The sequence below is a fragment of the Cynoglossus semilaevis genome, chromosome 18 (assembly GCF_000523025.1).
Source record: "Cynoglossus semilaevis isolate Cse_v1.0 chromosome 18, Cse_v1.0, whole genome shotgun sequence".
NCBI classification, from domain to species: Eukaryota; Metazoa; Chordata; class Actinopteri; order Pleuronectiformes; family Cynoglossidae; genus Cynoglossus; species Cynoglossus semilaevis.
In genome coordinates this window covers 3,827,353-3,834,117 of record NC_024324.1, presented here as the reverse complement: position 1 = coordinate 3,834,117, position 6,765 = coordinate 3,827,353, and the positions used below count along the sequence as shown (strand labels likewise).

Below are 6,765 nucleotides of genomic sequence, written 5' to 3'. Positions count from 1 at the left end.
TAGGTAGGAAAAAAACTTCAGAACACCAGTGACTCAAAAAGGGTGCGGTTCTAGCTACTCTGATTAAATAGTACTGAGCACATCCAGCAGTATTTGTTTACATTGTTTTAAATATTGACCTGAGAACAACGTAATTGTGACAAAACCTCAATCTTATCGTTTTCACAATCCGCAATGAATATTAATTTATCTATTAAATGTGACCATGACCGTGTACCACAACAACAACTTTCTTAGGCTACGTACCTGTCGGCCTTGCCGTTTGATTATGTACATTAAAACCCATAATAGGCTACACACACATACATATATATGTAAATGCAAAATTAGCCACCTTAATAACTAATAATCAACACAAACACAGCAAAGAATAACATAGATCTGTTCCTACCGGAATGCTTAGCATATTTGTCCGGAGCCTCTGGCTTCCAATTCCGGAAGTTTAAAAAACTTCGGCAAGCTTTCTTGTCCTTCTGTCATTTTTTTCCTATTGAGGGAAAGTTAAGGGCATACTCTAAACCGTCGCGATCCTTGGGAATTGCATTGATCATGGAATAACAATATTTTAGGTAACGGGGCTAACGGAGCTAACGCGGCTAAACATTTTCCAAATCCGCGCAGATGGGCTTAATTGTTTGCGCGTAGCCGCGTCAGGAACAACAAAGCGCGATCACGTCATGGCAGGTCCTCTAACAGACCTCGGAATTGCACACAGAATCATCGATGGGATTCGTACTTCCTGGTGGGGTTTTACGTCCTACATTTTTGTGTTAAAGACAATAAGATGGAGCCTACTTCTTCTACTTCCGGTTCTTGCTATGGCCGAAGAGGCCGTGTGATTGATAAGGATATTGTATTATAAAGAAGAAAGAAGAAGCAAACTTCCGTTCAGCCAGGATAACCAACAGATACAAGCATTGTGCAACGCGATGCGGCTCAAATGAAACCATGGTTACACCTTGTTATACTCTGACTTTTGCGGAAAAAATAAATAAATATACAAAAAACACTTCGAAATTAGAGTTTGTGACTAAATTGTTTTGTTTTTTTAAATAATAAATTCAGTCCCAATTAGTGAAAAATATCTGATTTTAACATTCTACTTTATTACAAAACCACAAACTAAATATATCTATAAAAATAAATAAGTTATTCATACATAAATACTTTGTAGAGAATACTTTTTTGAAAAGTATTCACAGCAACAATAAGGCCCATAAATCATATTTCCTGTTAAATGATAGTCTGTATTATATTGTGAGGAAATAATTTTTCACATGGACCAAATGTATTATTATATATATATATATTTCTTCTTTAAACATACAGATACACAGATTACATCAGTGACTTATCAGGACACAACTCTCCGTGTCAGGAGCCACATCATTAAACAACTTTGTAAAAAAAAAAAAATGTGTTTGAAACAAAGTTTTCAAAACAATTTTTTTTTTTATAGATGCCGTCATTGTCTCAAAGTAGGTCGATAACTGGTGAGACAGTGACGGCTCTACAGTCCAAAATCACGCAGCGTGGCTAGTTAGGGAGAATACTTCTATAAAAGACTAAAAAGGTGCAGTGCAACTTCCTCCCGATGTCAGAGGGAATTAGATCCATCTCCTCGTTGTCAACCTGAAGATGAAAAAATAAGGATTTTTAAAAAACAATTAAACATTAAATATAGATTTTATGATTTTACATTCAGAGAACATAACAGTGGGGAATCTTTAAGGACTAAAATGTCTCTAAGGTTTTAATTACTCCTGTGCTAGCATGTGGGCCACAGTACATGCTAATATCCCTGTGGCCAAGACCATGGACCAGACTGCAGTCACTAAATGAATTATACTTGAACTCAGTCATATTCTGTAATACTAAATAATATTTACTAATACTTGAATTTTACCGAGTCACTTTTTTATCCTCTGAAATCTTCTATTGTCACAAGAGTTTCAATTAAATATGTTTCAAATGTTTCAAACACCTTGAAGACCACTGTTCCACCGTCTCATCACATGCTGCATTCTAAGCACATGGACTGAGAGAGGGAGAGAGTGCAAGAGGAAGAGGAGAAGGAGGAGGAGGAGTGATGGCAGCTGTGGGTGAAGATAGAGAGATAGCATCACACCCACCTCCCACTCAGTCCACAATGGAGGACATTGAGCATCTCCTCCCGACTCCTCGTCCCACCATCACCTCTGTTATCTCACCGTCCGTCCTCCTTCGCCTACATTCTTCCACGGTGGCTCTGTTCTCTCTTCTCGCCTCCCTCCTCCGTCTTCACCACCGCCTCTGTATCACGACTGCTGTTGCTCCTTCAACCCTTGATAAACTGTCCCTCCTGTACTGCACTCACTCCACGTTTATCTGTAAGATGCATGGAAAGATGTGAAAATTCTTAGGAGAAATGAAACAAAAAAAAAAGTTTGTTTTTTTTTTTTACCCCAAGCTTCTTTTCATACTTTTCCCAATAAAAATCAATACACAGTTTCAGTTTGTGGCTCTGTTCTCTCCTCTTCTCTTCACTCTCATCACTGACCTCAATAAACAGCTGCTCAGGCCACATTTGTTCTGCAACAAACTCACAGTCACAGGAGAAAAATAAAGGCTGAACGTGTTAAGAGTTCCATTTGAGGGGTTCCGACCTGGAGCGTATTGATTTGGTTTTTTAACACCAGAATATGAGAGAAAAAAAAAAGAAAAGTTCTGAATGTTTCCAGTTAATGAAGAAATCTGTCCCAAGGAAATGTTATCTTTTATACATTTATACATTCAAGTCATTTAAGGCCACTTTGGCTAACTGTTAGCCACATCATGGCTAACTTTTAGCCGTATTTTTTAAATAACCTCAGACATTTTGTGATAGTTAAACTGTGCTTAAGTCATTTTTAAGGTATTTTGTAATATTTTAATTTAGTTCCTGTAAATTTGGCTAACTATTAGCTACAGTATCTTCATCTTCTGTGGTTTTTCTCTGGTATGTTTAAAAATGGCAGCTTTTGCAGCATCATCACTGAGAGTCTGCATCACATGCATCAGCCTGAGAAGTGGAACTTCTTCATTAGGAGTCCAGAGAGTGTGTCGCTCATATTTTAAAATGATTCACACGGACGACCGACCATTAGTCAATAAAACGAGTTAATAACGACATCTCCTGTTAAATGAATGGGAAAATGAATGTCAAATTAAACCAAAGCCAGTGTTTGTTGATGCTCAAACCCAGAGATGATTCACGTTTTAAAGACAATAAAAGTCACATTAAAAACTACACGTCTAATGTTCTTCTACGACGAACTGTCAGCGCCGTCATTATCACGATTGTTATTTTAACAACGTTAGTGTCTTGTAATTCAACGTTAGTCGTAAGATGTGACACGACAATAAAAGCATAACTTTTACTGACACGCCAGGCTGCGAGTACGAGTTTGTACTTAATCATTCGTATAAGAACTGAGGAAAAACTGGAGTTTTCATTTTAAAAATACAGCAAAACAAGTACAAATACAGACATATGTATATATATATATACATATATAAATATATACATATATAGATATATACATATATGTGTATATTTATATGTAAATGAACTGGTTTTGTTTGTTTAAAAAGTACAAATACACACATAAACATATCTAAATACATATACATATATTTAAACATATCTAAATATATATAAATATATTTAGATATGTTTTCCATATACATTTTCTATTTGACTTATTTCTCCTTTTTTTTCATTGGCATTTAGTGGAATGTAAACTCTTTGTTTTGTAGCATATCTTTGGTTAGCATTTAGCTACATTTTGGCTAACCTTTAGCTTTTTAAGACATTTGAATCAGGTTTAGCTTTTAATGTCTAACTTTGTTTTTACCTAGATTTAATTAGTTACAGTATAGGCTAGCTTTCAGTGATCCTCTAAGCTAACTATTAAAGCTAAAGCTAAACTAGAAAATATGGTAATGTGGTATTTTTGGTAAATGGTCTCTGTTCTGTTAATCTAACGCTCAGCTCCAGATTATTGCCCATTTGTTTCCAGTTTGGCTGGACATTTCTAAATCTGTCTTTGCCAATTTGGCGCAGACTCCAAAAGAAGAATGTGTCTTGTTTACACAGTATTTAAGTGGAAGATTTCCTCTGTCCTGACACGAGGACGACTGTGGAACCGAGCCAGAACCAAACCAGCAGAATAATGGAGCACATTCACATCCATTAACCTGAGGAAACAAACAATTAAAAAAGGGCTTCTGCTGCTCCTCTCTGCTCGTCATCATGAGCACAACTGACATACGGGCGGGGGCATCACCCACCCATGAGGGTATTAGTGCAATAAACTCTGTTTTTTTCTCTCTCTCTCTTTCAATTGAACCCTACCCTCAGCTAATCAGGCTGTATTTAATGAGGCCTCTGAACAACACATTTGTTTGGTGTCGGGGCAGGAAATCAAGTCCAAAGCCAGTTCCTGGACTGTAGCGAGGAAGGCAGCCATGCAATTACTCGCCCCTGAACGCAGTAAGGAAGGGCGGTGTTTCTCATTAGCTGCTGCTCTCGCCGCTGCTGCCATGACAACACCAAACAGGTTTATGATGCAAATTGAACTGTGATTTCTATGGAAATCTAAAGAGAAGCCAAGGTGTTGCTGTTGAGACATCAGTGACTGTCACAGCACTGGGGTGAACAACAATCACACCAGTCCACCCTCTGAACTGTGGCCCTCACTGGCACTTTGGAGGGAAAAAATATCATTCAACGGGAGAAAAAACATGGCAGTTTTTCTACGGCCATATTGTAAAAACTTCTACGTTACCCTGAATGTTTCCACTCGCTTTAGTCTAACTCCAAAAATCACCTCTGATGTTGTTTATTCAGGAGATAAAGACGGAACGACTGAATCCTCTCCAAGCCCTGCAGCCCTCATGGAAAAAACACAGGCAGAAGTTCAACCGATAAAATCAAACAGAGATGTCTGAGGCCAGATGAACTCACTGTACTGTACTGTACTGTACTGTACTGTACTGTACTGTACTTCCTGAAGAAGCAACAACAAAATCTAAAATGATCCCAGAAATGTTACCATGGATTTGGGACGAAACCAAACCTGAACGTTAGATGTACAACACGTCTGAACACGACTACAGCTAAACTCAACTAAATGTAAGTCAATTGTAGACAATGTTAGAGACCAGAATGGTAAACAGTTGGCCAACAATGTTGCCTAAAAGTCACCATAACCAAAATAAACGATGGCAAAAATATATGTAAAAAATAACGTCAATTAAAAAAAAAAAGTCAAATCATTTAAATTAGCCGAAACAACACACATCAATATCTTCACATTTTAGGCAAAATCTAGAGGAAAATACAGATGGATTCTAAAGAAATGTCTAGCCAACAACTGGACTCCAAATAGCAGCAAACAAAAAAAGCTTAAATATCAAAATTCTAGAACTAGCCAAAGCTGTTCAACAAAATAACTAAAAAGTGACACAATGCATAAATACAATTATCAACAAATATAGCGGTAAAGTAAAAAAAAAAAAAATAGACTAAAAATTAAAATTATAAAAAACCTGCAGCAGATGTATCTAGGTATCTAAGATACAGTACATTTATTGTTAGCCTATGAAAAACAAAAAGCAATGCAATAAAAAATGTAAATATTCCTTTAAAACCAAAGGTAAAAATACACCAGAATATAGTGTATGAATTAGATATAGTAGATACAGTAGTGTGGTGACATAGTTAACACGCTGGGTTCATACATGTGTGTGTGTATATGTGTGTATATGTGTGTATATGTGTGTGAGTCCCAGCATCAAAAGCTGTTTCTAACAGGGAGAACTGCTTAAAGACACACTCTGTTACATCTGCTCTTTTCTGATCCCAGCTGGACCTGGAGCCTCCTGCTGCGTCTGAGCCGCTTCTCCCTCCGTCTGCCCGACGACGGCGGCGGCAGCGGTGGTGGTGGTGTAATGACATCATCATCTCACAGATCTAACACTTCACCTCCTCTTCTCCCTCCTGCCTCCCCCCCATCCTTTCATCCACTGACCATCCTGGTTGCCATGTCTGCCCGTTGAAAGCAAATTCCAGATTTTGTTTCTCTGCAAATCCTCCTGAACATCAATGACTCTGGTTGTCAGGGTTTCTCAAAATTAAATAATTAAACCATTTCATACAGTCATTGTACTGAAACCTTTGAGCTTCCTCCAATCAGAACCCAACCTACAACTCACTGTGATTCTTCTCGTCCCTGACCTGATGGTGGCGCAGCCACGTCCCTCCTCCCCCTCCCCTCCAGATGATTTGTTCCCATTGTGAATCAGTGTGTTTTATCTGGACCTCCTTCGCTCGTATGCCCCCCCCCCAGTATTCTCACCACCCAGGCTCTGTGGTATTAGTCATCTCTTTATCTTCACATGTCAAGTGCACAGTGTGTGTGTGTGTGTGTGCAGCGATGATTCCAAATGTTGGTGAAGTGATGACGTTGGTCACGGACTCACCTTCTGAGCGCCGCAGCTGTGAGCAGCTTGTTGATATTGTCCTTGTCGGCAACGCTCACTTCACCTGGACTCCACCTCCTGACGGTACGGAAACAGCAGCTGTCAAAATGTCACAACACCAGAGGAAATGTTTGTAAAAATGAGGGGCAGCTGTGAAGAAGAAGAAGAAGAAGAAGAAGAAGAAGAAGAAGAAGAAGAAGAAGAAGAAGAAGAAGAAGAAGAAGAAGAAGAAGAAGAAGAAGAAGAAGAAGAAGAAGAAGA

The 6,765-nt window shown here is 38.4% G+C and overlaps 1 long non-coding RNA gene across 2 annotated transcripts in view; it reads right to left on the bottom strand.

Moving 5' to 3' along the window:
* Positions 1 to 15: 15 nt before the first annotated feature.
* The window catches only part of LOC103394044 (uncharacterized), a 28,113-nt gene continuing 21,363 nt past the window's right edge, over positions 16 to 6,765 (bottom strand). The window contains exons 3-5 of one of the 2 annotated variants that reach the window (XR_523093.3): positions 6,505 to 6,603; positions 2,133 to 2,367; positions 16 to 1,632 (exon numbers count right to left, since the gene is read on the bottom strand). This is a non-coding gene — a long non-coding RNA (uncharacterized LOC103394044). The remainder of the gene's footprint in view (positions 1,633 to 2,132; positions 2,368 to 6,504; positions 6,604 to 6,765) is intronic. The other variant, XR_003052737.1, reaches the window with a different exon arrangement.